General features: G+C 44.8%; 1 protein-coding gene across 5 annotated transcripts in view; it reads right to left on the bottom strand.

The window, feature by feature from the left end:
* GARRE1 (granule associated Rac and RHOG effector 1) overlaps positions 1-11,952 on the bottom strand; it is an 81,305-nt gene extending 69,353 nt beyond the window's left edge. The window contains exons 1-2 of one of the 5 annotated variants that reach the window (XM_069550332.1): positions 11,751-11,816; positions 5,348-5,412 (exon numbers count right to left, since the gene is read on the bottom strand). The gene's annotated coding sequence lies outside the window, so the exon portion shown is untranslated. Of the gene's footprint in view, positions 1-5,113; positions 5,214-5,347; positions 5,413-11,750 lie in introns of those variants that run through there. The other 4 variants (XM_069550328.1, XM_069550330.1, XM_069550329.1 and 1 more) reach the window with 4 other exon arrangements.
* Between the last annotated feature and the right edge of the window lie 4,515 nt (positions 11,953-16,467).

Below are 16,467 nucleotides of genomic sequence, written 5' to 3'. Positions count from 1 at the left end.
TATTTTCACTGCCAATCCAAAGTTCTAACTATCTTTATCTCCTGCCTGAATTATAGAGGAGCCTCGTGAGTGATCTTCCAAATGCCTGGACTGCTCCTCTCTGGTTGCTGTGTGATTAATCATGCCACTCTCCTGCTTAAAGCCGATTACGGCTCTCCATTACCTTCCCATCTTTCTCCCACCTCCCCCACCCCATTTCTGCCTAGTTCGTGCCTGTGCCATTTTTCCTCTCACCATCTACCCACTGAGCTCCTTCTGCATGGAAAGCTCTCCTGGCTTACTTTCCCTCCTCCTGGATGTCTGACCCGTCACTTCCTTTGGGAAGAGACCTTGACAGAGCCTGCGGTAGGAGCACCTGCGTGTGCAACCATAGCATCCTGTCTTTAGCCCTGTCTTAGCCTCATCTCCGCTGCACCGTAATGTACTGCATCACAACTGCCAGCTTCCCCTGTGTTTCTCTGCCACCTCCAGCAAAGATCAAGAAGCTCATTTAAGATATTCAAGGGTGCTAAGCACCTTGTAAACATTCAACAGCTATTCGCTGAATAATTAGTTCATCCTCAGTATTTATTTAATGGCTATTTCTATACAGCATTCATATGTTCAGCCTTGCTAGCCACAGACGCAGTAAGCTAAGTGCTAGATAAGAAAAAGAAAAAAAAAGCTGACAAAATGGCATGTTCACCCAAGTTCTCCTCAATAAAACTGATCATTAAGTGACTACTATGTGTCAAGCATTACACCCAGAGCTTCAGATACATAATTTCATTTAATATTCACTAGAACTGTAACAGAAAAACAACTGACATTAACTGAATAGATACTAAGTGGCAGGCACTGTGCTACACACTTCACATTTGTTACCTAATGACCCTGTGAGGTAATATAAGAAGCTGAATGAGTTCTTTAGGTTCCTGCTACACTGGTGAGGTAAATAGTCCCCAAAAGAGCTGGTTTGCACTTGGGGGGCCTGCCACTAGCAGCAGAGCTCTCCATCACTACATTACTCTACCTCTGCCAATTATCTAGACTGAGACATTCTATTTATTATCCTTAGGAGATGGTTTCATGCTATAGGATTCTTGACAGGAATTGGCAGGAAGTTGAGCTGGAGAGATGAAAAAAGAGAAAAGTTGTTTCTCTTTAGATCATACCCATGTCTATTGCTGAGGACCCAAATTCAACTCTCCTGGGACTAGACTCATAAGACATGCTAGTCATCCTTCCATCCCTTGGTCTCCCTCCTGTATATTTACTGCCTTGATATCAACCCTAAATGTGTTAGCCCAGGTGGTCCCTATCCTGTTCCCTTTCCTTACAGTCTCTTACAACATTCACTCCTGCCAATTGTGTTCACCACAGTTCACAGTTCAATCCTGGTCACCTGGTCTGCATAAACACTGCATAAATGTTGGCTATTGTTACCGTTACATCCTAAATGCCTCTTGCTCTCTCCCTTACACTGTTCAGCTTCCAAAGAACTAGCCTTCAGGAGCAAGCATGTAAGGCCAAGAAAGAGTATCTTCTATGAGGACTAGAAGCCAAGCCTCCAGATGCTCAGGCCTCAAGACCTTTCAATAAAAGCATAATAGACAATAGCAAAATCTAAGTAGCAAGCTAAAAATGCATGAGAATATCAGATACTGGAATAAAACTACCAAATAGCTCCAATCCCAAGGGACCAAACATTCTATTTTATCCCATTTCACAAAATTAGTAAGTCAGCACTCAATCTTTAACATAGTGGCTCTCAACAAGTGAAGACAAGGCTATACACACAAACATACAAGCACACTCTCACTCACTCACAAACACAGACATCCACCCAGGGGACATTCTGCAACGTCTGGAAACATTTTTTGGTTGTTACAACTGAGAGAGTGATAGTGGGTAAGGCCAGGAATGCTGCTAAACATCCTGCAATGCACAGGACAGCCCCCTGTCCACCTAAAGACAAACAATAATCCACCCAAAAGCCCTAAAGCCTTGGATTTCCCTGATGGTCCAGGGGTTAAGATCCCGTGCTTCCACTGCAGGGAACACAGTTTCAACTCCTGGTCAGGGAAGTTCCACATGCCGTGTGGTATGGTCAAAGAATAAGCATAAATAAATATAAATAAATTAACTAAATTTAAAAAAAAAGAGCCCTAAAGCCTTGCTCTCTGCCACCTAAAATCAGGACTTAGCAGCTGCCAGCCAGGAGACGCCTCACTTCCTGTAGTTGCTCAGTAAAAATAGGAAGTGGGGGAGGAAATTCACAAAGCAGAAACAAAAGTAATCACTGCCTAGCTTCCTGAACACAAATCACTGAGCAGGGAGGGTATCATTAAAACATGGAAACGGAAAAGGAGGCATGGAGAGCCAACACCAGGGGAAAGGAAGTGACGCTTAGGGGTCCACCAAGCCCAGACTACTTCTGTGCCCAGGAGACTGCTCCCAAAGAAAAATACATGCAAAACTGGGCTCTAGTTTATACAGAAAGTTTCCAAGGAATATAACCCATGTTAGTTTAAAGAATCGTGCGACAACTCCTGAAACATTAAAGTTACATCAGAGTTTAAAAAAAAAGTCAATGAAAAAATTTAAGGATGCCAAGATTAAACTATATTTTTCCTGGTCAAGAAGTGGCTACTAAAACTGCTATTAAAAAAAAATAAAAATAAAAAAATAAAACTGCTATTAAGACAGGGACTTCCTTGGTGGCCCAGTGGTTAAGGCTCTGTGCTTCCACTGCAGGGGGCACTGGTTATAGATCCTTGGTTGGGGCACTAAGATACTGCATGCCCAGTGATGAAACCCAAATAAAATAAAACAAAAAGTTACTAAATAACTGACTGGTTGAAAAATCTGAAGCCCATGCTTTCCTGTATGAAAACTCAAGTAGACAGGAAAAAAACCCTACTAAATATACAGCTTTGTGCAGCCAAAACAAAACAAAAAGTTACTAAATAACCGACTTGTTGACAAAATCTGCAGTCCAAGCTTTCCTATACTGATGTATGAAAACGCTAGTAGACAGGAAAAAACCCTACTAAATACGCAGCCTGATGCAGCCAAAATAAAAAATATTAAAATCATATTGAGGTATGAAAACTCAAGCAGACAGAAAAAAATTAAATAAAAATTCTATTCACATAATTCTAAAAATTTCTAATCATAGCTAGAATCTATCGTAGTTAAAGATACTTCTACACCTGTGTCCTCTAGCATGGCTCAACCCTGTAAGTTGCGCCTGAATGCTCTAGGCACCTAGGATGCAAAGGTTAACAGTGCTGGTGTCAAGGAGATTTTGGTCTAATGGGGTAACACTGCTTCCACGGGGTGACACCTGACTGCCTCCTGTGCTGACAACACACAATTTATCATCACAAAATATGACATTCCTCCATAAAAACAAAGCAAGTTAGCATTAGCAGACTGTCAAAAAGCTTTTATACAGTAATCTATGAATAACTGATAATTTCAGTTACAGCAGAAAAAAGAAATATTCTAACCTCAAAGGCAACAGAGTTTAAATTTAGTTTCAGAATAACACAGGTTAAAAACAAAATAGTCCAGGACCCTGGTGGTCCAGCAGTTAGGACTCTGCTTTCACTGCCAATGGTGCGGGTACCTGTAAGCCATGAGGTAGGACCAAAGAAACAAAACAATATGAGAACTTTTGAATTGTATTAGAGAAATGCTCTGAGTCAAAAAAAAAAAAAATCTCTGTTGAACAGAAATCTCCAAAAGAAAAGGAAATGGGGGGGGGGGGGGGGTGCGGTGCAAGGGGAAGTCAGAGTCTTGCCAAGAGGATTTATCTGTAAACAACTACCCCGTATCTCCAAAAGGTGAACAAAGTTGGCTCCTAAACATCTGAAAAAGTTTACTCAGGGAAACAAAGTTTTTATCTATAAACTGAAATTGTCTTGAACCATTTAAAATTTGCACATCAAAATGCACCCAAGCACTATGAAGACATTCATGACAACAAACTATGCTGCTGATGGAAATTAGAGCATAAATCAAGGAGAGACAATAACTTTAAAGTAAACCATTAAATTAAAAGTTACAAAACACTGATGTAATTTTTCAAATCCGATTTGTTTAAAAATATATTTTTTTAACCTAGACCTATTAAAAACCTTCAGTTTTTGTTTCAGTGTGTTAGAGCATGAAAAGGCTTAGATCTACTCAGCTCTGGTTAAGTCTAGTCCAAAGTTTCCAAATTTATGTATCCATTAGAAAGTCATTTAAGAAAACTTTAAAGTTCTATAGCCCTACTCATTCTTAACAACTTGCACTGTGGAACCTATCCAAAATTAACCTCTAATGGGGAAAAACAAGTATTTATCAAGAAGCTTACGTACAAATGGGTAAATCAAACTGTAATATGGAAACTATTTCTCTTAATACAGAGAGGAACCATATAAATTTTAGATAAATACACTTCAGATTCAGGATAATTTCTGAAAATTTAAGGTACCCATGAAAAATTTTATCAATGAATATAATAGAAGTTCCATCCTTTGGACTGGGAACAAAGCTCCAATTTTCACACCCAGCAAGCCTTCCCGTCTCTCAAAAAACTCGAGTAAATGAGAGTTATAGCTCAGGAGCTCATTCTTCTCCGCAAACATTCCAGCAAGTCAAATATTTAGCAGTGAGGACATTCAAGGAACCTCCTACCCCCACTTCTTTCTGAAGCAGGCAAGACAGCCCCTAGGAGGAGGACTGCAGTGGCTCATATTCTTAATTTGCGGGCTAAGATGCTCCAACATTGTGAGATTTCATGGAAACAGTTATGGCTTTGGTAGACAGATTGACCTGGATATGAAATCCTGCTCTCGGTAACTATCAGCTGAACGAATGGTATTTACTAACCCAAGATCTTATGCAAATTACTGAACTCCTGTGCCTCAGTTTCTTCAGGACTTCAGTGAGGATTAAGTCCATAAAGGACAGCACTCAATAAATGGAAGCTACTGCTTTGAAACAGGCCACAGACCAGTCAGAGGGCAGCATTTTATCTTTTTTTTTAATTCTTCATTCTGGCCTACTATCATTAAAAATACAAATTCCCCTTCACCCCCACCCCCACATAGTTATAACAACTTTCAAAAATACTTTTTACCTTCTTGCAGCTCTGGCCTCAACTCCCAAAGTCCTGGCAAGAAACTGAAAGTAGTGCCGCCCTGCGTTCTCCAAGAGGGGAAGGAAACCAGGCTCCTCCCACTTCCCTGCTGCCCACTCCCTCCTCTTTCAGCCCCAAACTAGAGAAAGAACAGGGGCAGTGCTAAGGAATGAATCACCCTGCATTACAAAGTACATTACAAATCGACTCAAGCACAGGTGCCTTCTCTCCTACCTTGAGATGGGGCACAAGACAGGTCCTCGTAGACTTCCCCGGTGGTGCAGTGGATAGGAGTTCACCTGTCAGTGTAGGGACACAGGTTCAATTCCTAGTCCAGGAAGATTCCACATGCTGTGGAACAATGAAGCCTGTGCACCAATTACTGAACCTGTGCTCTCGGCCCCACAAGCCACAACTACCAGAGCCCCTGAGCCTCGAGCCCATGCTCCGTAACAGGAGAAGGCACCACAAGAAGCCCTCACACCTCAACAAAGAGGAGCCCCGGTTCCCTCAGCTAGAGAAGGCTGCACACAGCAACAAAGACCCAGTGCAGCCAAAAATACAGATAAATAAATGAAAAAAAAAAAAGACGAGAGATCCTTGTCCCTGCTGAGAGGAACCACTTTCCCCTCTCCCCCCTAGGTTCCAGACTGCAGCTCTCACGTCTGGGAGCCAAGCCAGCTTCCTCTACCTGTCCTCAGGCACACACATCCCCCTCTGAGATGTGGGAGTTGGGTAGTGGAAGACTCAGGTATTTCTAGGTTCGCCAGTCATAATGACCATCTCACTGGCACCTAATCCCCAAATCATTTTCAATTAAGAAAATTTGAATTTTTTTCAGGTAATACCTAGCTTTAATTGCACACTCAAAATCAATCTTTCACATTATGATTCTTTGCAACTACCAATTTGAAAAAGCACATATCTGACGGTGGCCTAGACACAAGGAACATAATCAAAATAGTTTTTTTTAAAAAAACCAGCACCATCTAGGAATGAATCCTAGAAACAGACTCAGGAAACGTAGAGGCCTGTATCCAGGATGCCCAATGGCAGCACTGACTACAAGCACCAACCTGGAAGTAACCCACATGTACTGCATTAAGGGGTTCATTAAAAAAAATTACACAGGAACACCCCACAATCATGTGAAAGATCAAGGTAGAGCTACCACACTTCATCAAGCCCAAACTGTCATTATCATAAATCTATCATCATTTTATATATATTAAGAACAGTGACTGGCCATGGCATTAATATACCCCAGTTTCAGGCTCCCTCAAAGCTCTTTCCTGCCTCACTTCTCTGCCTCAGTCCATCTCGGACACATATCACCCCCAGAACAAGCCACTTTGTGTCCTTGTCTCTCCTTTCACTTTTTCTAGAAGTTACCAATATTTAAGATCCACTGTTTCTTCAGCCCCTTTAGTTACCATGGAGCCTTTGCAGATGAATTGTGGACACACAGAAACAGACTGGACACATCTTCACAGTCACTTTGGTGCACAACACAGGGCCACACCACGACCACCACCAGCAGAAAACCACACCTGTCAGGAACTGTTCTAAGGACTTCACAAATTGCAACTCCTTTAAGCATGACTATAACACCAGGAGGTAGGCACCATTACTTTCCCCTTTTTCAGACAGGGTAAATTGAGGCAAAGAGAGGCTTAGGAGTTAGTGACTAATTAAGTAGTAGAGGCAGGATATAAACTCAAGCAATCTGGATACAGTCCTTGCCCTTAACCTCTACGCTACATTCCCTCTCTAAATGACTGCTGTGTACAATGGACATTTAGCTTTTAATTCCTTTTTCTTTCTTTTGGCTGTGCCATGCAGCCTGTAGGATCTTAGTCCTTGGACCAAGGATAGAATCTGTGCCCCCTACACTGGAAGCGTGCGTGCATGCTCAGTCACTCAGTTGTGTCCAGTTCTTTGCAGCGGGATAGACACACCACCTGATGCAAAAGCTAGAGACTGTTCTGAAGTATATCTTCAAAAGCTGGCCCCACTTTCCAGTCTCATTTCCCTCTACTCCCCTATTCATGTCTATACACCCTTCACCCTAAATCTCCTTCAAATCACATACCTCAAGGTTGCTCAGCTCTACACCTCTGTAGCTGTCATGACCGTGCCTAAAAGCCTGCTCCCCTTCTGGAAGAGATGAACTCACTACTTCCCACAGTATTCAGCTCAAGACCAGCCTTCCCCTGGAAGTCTTCCTTGACAACTGTGGCTGAATTCTTTCAATAACAGTTTGGGAAGAGCCTATCTGTCATGACTTCCCACCTTCTAGCTCCCAGCTTTGTCAGTGCACTCAGGAACAAGTAGGTTCAGGGGGACTGATTCAGGCCATCTAAGCTCAAAGATGACTGATGTATTAACCAGAGAAGTGAAAGTCAAAGTTGCTCAGTCTTGTCCAATTCTTTGTGACCCCATAGACTATACAGTCCATGGAATTCTCCAGGCCAGAATGCTGGAGTGGGTAGCCTTTCCCTTCTCCAGGGATCTTTCCAATCCAGGGATCGAACCCAGGTCTTCTGCATTGCAGGCGGATTCTTTACAAACTGAGCCACAAGGGAAGTCCAAGAATACCGGAGTGGGTAGCCTATCCCGTCTGCAGTAGATCTTCCCAACCCAGGAATCGAACCCAGGTCTCTTGCATTGCAGGCAGATTCTTTACCAACTGAGCTATCAGGGAAGCCCTAAAGGCCAGTTACAAACTCTATAAATACTGTCAAGAGCTAATACTGAGCACTTACCGGGGGCCAAAGAGGAAGGTGTTATTATTACCCCCATTTTTTTATCCGATGGGGAAACAGACCAGAATCTCACCAATCAGTCAGGATGAAGAACACTCTCAACAGGCAATCTCCATGTAAAGTCATGTTCTAATCAAAGGGTTTTCGGATCATGGCAGCAAAGGAAAGATTCTTCCCACTAGAGCCCACTAGAGGTATCAACAGAGATGCATGCATCTGTTTGGAAGTGCAAAGGCCCAGTGGAGGACTGCACACAGCTCCTCCAATCAGGGTCCCCAGATGGTACTACAAACACATAAGTCAATTCTTCTCTTGGACCCACCAACCCAATTTCCAAAGATATCTTCCGAAACCTCTCCTTCCAGAGTCCCAGTCTTTCTTCTGAGGATACAACATTAAGTTTAAGCATTTGGCCACAAACACATTCCAATCATGCCTTCTGAGGGTTATAGCTGGGTCGTTCTGGTTGAACTTGAAAGTTTTCCCTGAAATTCTCAAACCTACATTTACGAACTTCTCTTGCCTTGTATTTTTACTATAGATAATTGATGTAACATTCATTCTGATTTCATTCTCAGATGATCATTGATTCAATCAACAAATAATCCCTCCGGAAACACTGTGCTTCAGGCTGTGGAGATAGCAACAGTGAACATGAAAGACAAGATCTCTAAAACCTGTCTCCTGCTTCTAGGCACTTGTGATACTTGATGAAATTGCTTATCTGGTTTTCTTACCTAGGCCATGCCTTCCAGCTCTGTATTCCCATCTTCCAGTACAGTAACTGGCCTACACTGTAAATACTCCGTAAACATGAGCTAACTAAATTCATGACTAAATTCACAGGGTCTCGATTTTCTAATTTAGAGTAGGATCATATTATGTCTGAAGTCCTTGAGAGCAAAGGTACAAGTTTACCTCAAACTGTAAGAAATAGAAAGCAAATGGCAAATGCAACCCAAATCAAGAAAGGAGAAGAGTTGTAATAAGTCAACTGGTAAGAACTTGAGAGTCACGAAGGACAAGCCACCTTGGGAAGCAGTGAAGGGCTCCCTCACCTGAAGACAGTATAGCCTTGGGAACATGTCCAATGGAAACAGGGTGAAGGGATGAAGTGGGTCTCTACCTAGAAGTCACATACTGGATGAGTGAGGAGCATGCACTGAGGGACAGAGGTAGAGATATTCAGCCAGGCCTTAGAAAATGCCTAGACCCTGATGCTGGGAAAGACTGAAGGCAAAAGGAGAAGGGGGCAGTAGAGGACGAAATGATTAAATAGCATCACTGACTCAATGGACAAGAATTTGAGCAAACCCTGGGAGACCGTGAAGGACAGAGAAGCCTGGGGTGCTACGGTCCACGGGGTCGCAAAGAGTCAGACACACAACTTAGTGACTGAACAACAACAAAAATACAAAACGCTCCCAGGCAGATGTGGGAAGAAGAGAAGCAAAGACAAATGAGAAAGCACAGTCACAAAGTTAAGATAATGACCACGATAGCATCAAGAAGGCCAACCAAGAGGAGGTTCACAACAGCAAGAAAGCGTGGCTCACCATGCCAAATACTTATGATCAAGGGAAATGAGAAAGCAGCAGCCACTGTGTCTATCCATTAAGGGACCATCACGAGGATGGATTCAGTATGAATAAAGACATTTGAAGCACAACCCCTGACACATCCAGGCTTTCAGTGAACTTATACTAAGAGAAAATGGGATCTCACTTTTTCTGTAACTCCAAAAAAGCAATTCCTTATTCAAACCAACATTCTCTGTCCACCTTGGAAGGTCATCATTTTCCATTAAGCAGAAAGTCACAGGAGGGAAAAGAAGAGAGTGGACACTCAACTCATGTGATGTCCCAGTCCACTAACTCTCAGAAACAGTAATTTTCCTATAGACTTGTTAGATTTGCGTGACAAAAAGCTCCTGGTGTATTAGGCTTCAGATCAGCAACAGAATAAACATTTAGCAAAAATTTCAGCTGAATCATGTGCAACTTGTTTAAAATTTTTTAAAGAGGATGCTTAAAACATGCTGTCTTCCAAAAATCCAGGGATAATTTTAGATAGAAAAATCTAGGCTTGCCAAGGGAATCTGAGAACTTTTCTATCTTGGTCTCCAATGCTAACCTACGTATTCGTGTGCAAAAATAGAGGAAGATTAGAATCTCAAATGCCAGACGGAAAAGTTGCCACAACAAACCTGAACTCTTCATATGGAGTTTGTTATCTTGTCAGCAAGAAAGCAAATGAAACTGTAGTAACTAAACTTTCTATCTCAAAAAACAAAATTTTTTTAAAAAATTCAAACATTAAATACTCCCTGGACCTGTAAAGAAAAATAATTTTTACAAAAGATACTGTGAATGGAATTTTGAAAAAGCATACACAAAATCTAAATATCAAACCTGTAAGGAGTCTCTTACAAACACATACTTAGAAGTTTCGGTGTAAAACATGATAGAATGGCAATCATAGCTTATTCAATAAAATTGGGAAGGTATTTGGAAAATTTTTCATATCTTAAACCAAAACCTTATTTTAAGTAAATTAAATAGCTAAAAGAAAAACAAAAACTATGAAAAGAGAAGCAAAGATGGATGTATGTTATAAATACTGGAATGAAGAATAATTTTGGAAGCGCCAACAAAAGAAAAATAATACTACGCATTTTTAAAATGAATGTTACCTTTGACCTCATTTGTTAATGTATACTAAAAGAACCATCAGACAAATCCTTGTGGCAGAATCATCTCTCCCATGACGAACTGGAAGCAACCTACATGTTCATTAGTAGGACTTGGTTAAAGTGTGATATACAATTATATATTATGTATATTATGAAGGTATATTATGAAGGTATAATATGAAGGTATATTATGAAGGTATATTATGAAGTCCATAAAAGTGATAATACATGTATTTATTGGTATCACCAAAATGTTAGCAATGGCTATCACTGAGTGGTAGATTGCAGGATGATTGTCACTTTAAAAAGTACTGTCACAACACTGTGTGTTGTCTTGAGCGAGAAGAAAGGAGAATGAACTGCTTTTATAATGGGAGTGAGGGGCGGAAACAAGCTATTTTCAAATTAGGGCCTCTCCCCCCAAAGCTAAGTATTCCATCTGGCAAAATTTGTGAGGAGAATAAACAAAATTCTTATCATGCCAACCAGGCAAGGTTCTTTCCTCGCACCGAGCAGAAGAGGAAGACACACCCCTGACCCTACGCTCGCGTCTCGAGCTTGAGTCCTTCATCCTCAGCCCCGGCCCTCTCGGGGTCCCCGCGCAACCTCCCTGGGCCCGACTGCGCCAACGGGCTCAGCGGGGCCGGAAAATCGTGTTCCTCGGGGCCCGGCCCGGCCCGGCCCCGACGGGGAAGGTGAGCTCAGCCGACCGGCAGCCGCGGGGCGGCGTGAGGGCCGCGTCCCTAGGCAGTCCCCGCGGACCCCGAGACCCATAGGCCGAGGTCCCTCCGCGGACTCCTCCGAGGGGTTTCCGGGAGCGGGTCCCAGGGCCAGCTCGACCTCCCCGGCCCCGGTGGCCCAAGGGAGCGCCCCCGGCCCCTCATGTCCCGTATCCGCGGGGTCCCTGCCGCGCACCCAGTCCCAAGCACGAGCCGCGAGGCCTCTCCAGGCTTCCGTCCGCCCGGCCAGCTCCCCCTGAGCCCGGCGTCCTCCACAGCGGACAGGCAAGGGGCGGGAGCCGACGGCCCTGAGCCCTGAGGCCCCGAGCGGGAGCGACGCCCAGCGAGCTCGTCCAGTCGCCAGCCCCGGCAGCGGCCCACCGCCCTCCCGCCCCTCGGTGGGTGAGCCCGCCCGCCCGCCAGCCAGAGCCAGGCAGCGGCTGCTCGTGCCCGCTCCTCACCTGCGACGCGCCCCGACCCCCTTCGCACCGCCAGGACCGGCTGTGTACACCGGAAGTGACGTATCCGGGCCGGCCCCGCCCCCGCCCCGGGCTGACGCCGGGTGGCTGAGGACCCAGCGGCTGGGAGCCGACCCCGCCTCGCAACGCGCTACGCGAGCGGGGGACGCGGGCGGCCCTGCACCTCCGTCCCGACCTCCGAGTGGGAGAGCCAGGGTGCGCTGGAGGACCGGCGGCCAGAGCCACCCAGTTTCTCTACTGTGACTTGGCCTCCGGGCGGGAGGGGTCAGCTGCGTCCACACAGATTTATTGTTAAAATTAATTACTGAGAAATTGAGCGCGTATTAGCTGCCTGGTCTTGGTAGGCGCTGTAGGAACTGGATAGTGCCCTCTCCCTCATACGTTTATTCTCCAGCGATGGAAACATAATAATTGTTATAAATGCGCTTGATGATACAGTGCCAACTGAGACAAGTGCTAGGAGGGGAAAGTTGATGGGGGAGGGAGAGAATCCCCAGACCTAGTGAAGGAGAGTGACCTGAGAATTCTTCCCTCAGGATAAGAGCAGGAGTTAAGGTCCTAAGGTGGGAAGGGTTGAAGAAGCAGGGAGGAAAGGATATTATTGCAGAAGTAACGGCAGATGTTTTCAGTGGCTTTGTGTTCAAGAAACTAACGTGATGAGAAAATTTTACTTGATTTGACCATACTTGTGGGTTTAAAAGGATTACTTGGGCTATATTGTGGAGAAGGACTAGAGAGGAGAGACAAGAGTGGACATAGATTCGTATGCCCATGTTAATAGCAACATTATTCATAAAAGTCAAAAAGGTGGAAGCAACCCGGTGTCCATCAATGCATGAACTGGATAAACAAAATGAGGTATATCCATTCAGTGGACTATTATTTAGCCTTAAAAAGGAAGGGAATTCTGACACATACTACAAAAGGATAAACTGAAGACATTATGCTAAGTGAAAGAAGCCAATCACAAAAAGACAAGTATTCTATAATTCCAATTAAATGAGGTACCTAGAATAGTCAAGTTCATAGAGACAGAGAGTAGAATGGTAGTTGACAGGGACTGGGAGGAGGGGAGCATTCGAGCATTCAGAGTTTGTAATTAATGGGTACAGAGAGGGACTTCCCTAAATGATCCAGTTAGGGTTGACTCCATGCTTCCAATGCAGGGGGTGCGGTTTCATTCCCTATTTGGGTAACAAGATCCCACATGCTGCATGGTGCAGCCAATAAATAAATAAATAGATACAGAATTGTGGGTTGGGAAGATGAGAAAGTTCTGCAGATGGATGTGATGGTGATTGCACAACAGTGTGAATGTACTTAATGCCGCAAAGCAGCCACTTAAACGTGATTAAAATGGTGCGTTTTATGTATATTTTACCAAGCTAGTTGGATGGATCGGAGAAGGCAATGGCACCCCACTCCAGTACTCTTGCCTGGAAAAATCCCATGGACGGAGGAGCCTGGTAGGCTGCAGTCCATGGGGTCGCTAAGAGTCTGACACGACTGAGCAACTTCACTTTCACTTTTCATTTTCATGCATTGGAGAAGGAAATGGGAACCCACTCCAGTGTTCTTGTCTGGAGAATCCCAGGGACGGGGGAGCCTGGTGGGCTGCCATCTATGGGGTCGCACAGAGTCGGACACAACTGAAGTGACTTAGCAGCAGCAGCAGTTGGATGGATGTGGAGATCAGTAAGGAGTCTATTTCCTTTTTTTTGTTTGCAAAAGGTGATCCTCGTTTAGACCAGGACCTGCACATTTTTTTTGTTCTTGAAAACATTTGAATATCGTGCAGGTTTATTTACTTACAACTTATATAGATGTAATACACTACTAATATGCTGCTTATGTTATGAAAAGTTTTGAAAGATAAGTCTTAAGTCCTAATATTTTCTTCCTTTACTCCAATAGATCACCTTCTTACATTAGTGAGTGCATGACTCTCACTTTGAAAGTCATTCACATACTATGGGAGTGCCAACGGGGAATAAAGTCAGTGGTGAACTAGACATGGAGGATTAGAAAGAGGAGGGAATCCTAAAGCTCTTCTGGGTCTCTGGGATAAGCCACTGGAGTGGTGACACTCAGTGCAGGGAAGCTCCTGAAGACCACATTTGAAAGTGAGGAAGAGAGGTAAAAGGTCATGAGTGCCCTTGTGAACATGATTTCATGTGGAAGAGGACACACCAAGTAGGCAATTGAGGTGGAACTCTGGAGCTTAGGTGAGAGCTGGAGATGTCAGTGGGGCTTAGGGGGCTAATGCAGCTAAAGGTGAGTGTAGTTTGAGAAAATATATTTATCTATGGCTGTGCTGGGCCTTCATCACTGCATGTAGCTTTCTCTTGTGGTGGTGAGCTGGGGCCACTCTAGTTGTGATGTATGGGTTTCTCATTGTGGTGGCTTCTCTTGCAAAGTGCAGGCTCTAGGATGCGTGGGCTTTAGTAGCTGTGAACCACAGGCTAGCTGCCCCATGGCATGTGGAATCTTCCCAGACCAGGGATCAAACCTGTGTCCCCTGCATTGGCAGATGGATTCTTTACCACTGGACCACCAAGGAAATCCATGGTTTGTTTTTTTTAAGGTGGAGAAACTTAAGCATGTTTCAGTGTCAGAAAAATCTGGTTGACAGAAAGAGGCTGAGTATACAGTAGAAAGATGATTTGACTCATCTTGTGAGGTTCTGAAAAGGCTGGAAGGGTTCTAAAATGCTTGCCCATGGGCTTACCTCAGTCTGCAGTAAAGAGTGAGGGGAGCCTAGGGACAGACGTATGAGGAGAGTGACAAAGGTCTGAAAGCAGAAAGGAAATATATGGTAGAATTTCTAAACTGTACTGAAGGTCTATTTCAGGTGGACAGAACCTTCTTTCCTATTTAAGTGACTTGTCCCAGCAGTTTTCAGGTAAAAGTGAAGAAGACGAACAAGGATTCACCTGGGTCTTGAATAACAGAGAGAGGAGCCAGTGTTACTGACATAATGGGCTATGGAACTCAAGCTACAGGAGAGGGGATGTGATGTGGAAGAGGACAGCGAAGTTGGAGGAAGTGTCCCTGGGTGCTGGTGTCACCACACCTATGTAGGCTGGAAAAGGAATCAGAGATGATGGTGCCTGCAGTGGAAGCGAGGGATCTGAACCAGGGGACCGTCGGGGAAGTCCCAGTGGTGCTTGGCTTCTGAGTGAGCCAAATATGGCCCCTGCAGTCTCAGGATAAGCCCAATTCTTGTTTGAATGTTCTCCTAGCTCCCATTTTTCTCCTAACTTCTATTACAGACCCCCAAAGCCTCCAGTGGTTATGCCTAAAGGCACCTGGTAAACACTGGATGGGGCTTTAAAGGGGTTCCTCCAGTAAGCTCTAACCCACACACCCAACCACTGTTTCTCACTTCACTCGCAGTCCCAGAGTAACATCCTGGAAACCACTCATGCCTGGCACCATCTGTGCCTTTCTCTAGACTTCAGTCCTGGGCCAGGAGTTTCCAGAGACCCATTCAGCCATGCCTGCACTTCTTGTTGGGATTTAGTGTGTACACTACCAATCGTGGGGATCCTTTGGTGGCCTCTGGGGTGCTCTGAGCATCAGGCTATCTTGGATCTCCCAGGCTTACCTGAAGACATTTTGTATTGTGGAAATATCAAGTCTGCTTTGTGAGCACACCTATCTATCATACGTACCTCCTAGAGGGTATGACACTTATTTTCATTCATCCAACACACACAGATATAGAGAGAAAGGGAAAAAACACCCATGGACCCACCACACAGGTCTGAGACATTTATCACTTCATTGTTGTTATCGTTCAGTTACTAGGTCCCACTTTTTGCGACCTCGTGGACTGCAGCATGCCAGGCTCCTCTGTCCTTCACTGTCTCCTGGAGTTTGCTCATATTCATGTGCCTTGAGTCAGTAATGCTATAATGCTAACCATCTCATCCTCTGCCACCCGCTTCTTGTTTTGCCTTCAACCTTTCCCAGCATCCAGGTTTTTTCCAGCGAGTCGGCTTTCGCTTCAGGTGGCCAAAGTACCGGAGCTTCAGCTTCAGCATCCATCCTTCCAATGAACATTCAGGGTCAATTTCCTGGAGGACTGACAGGTTTGATCTCCTTGCTACCCAAGGGACTCTCAAGAGTCACTTCATGTCACCTCTTTATTCCAAGCTCCCTTGCAGCAGAGTGCCAAGAAAAGAGGATGGAGCCCACAAGTCTAGAGGTGGAGGCTGGACCCTCCTGGAGCCCCCACATCCTCGGGGACCAAAGCTGTGGTCCTCCAGCTCTGCAGAGAGGTCTATGGTTAGAGCTTCAGCATGCACAGGGGGATGGGTGCCTCAGAGACCACCAGACAAACACCTGAGTTTGTCACTCAGGAAGTCCAAAAGGCCCAGGCCAGGAAACAAGACCTCTCCCTGAATCCACTCGCCCTCCTGTATATTGATTTAGAGGTAGAGTTGGAGCCAGACCCCGTGGAAGGGAAGAGAGCTTCAGAGGTTGTTCTCTGGGAGGAGAGAGCAGAACAGGATGTCAGGAGCCCCTCAAATGGCTGAAGAGCCCTGCGTCAGTGAGATGGGCCAGAGATGCACCTTGGCCTTGACCTGAGATGCCTCCTCTTGTTGAGAAAAACAAAGCTGATTTGCTCAGTCTAGCTTCCCTGAGGGTTCCACATTCCTAACATCAGAAGAGCTGCAGAATAGGAGCATCCCAC

This window comes from Ovis canadensis, chromosome 14, assembly GCF_042477335.2.
Source record: "Ovis canadensis isolate MfBH-ARS-UI-01 breed Bighorn chromosome 14, ARS-UI_OviCan_v2, whole genome shotgun sequence".
NCBI classification, from domain to species: Eukaryota; Metazoa; Chordata; class Mammalia; order Artiodactyla; family Bovidae; genus Ovis; species Ovis canadensis.
This window is presented reverse-complemented; position numbering and strand designations above follow the sequence as displayed.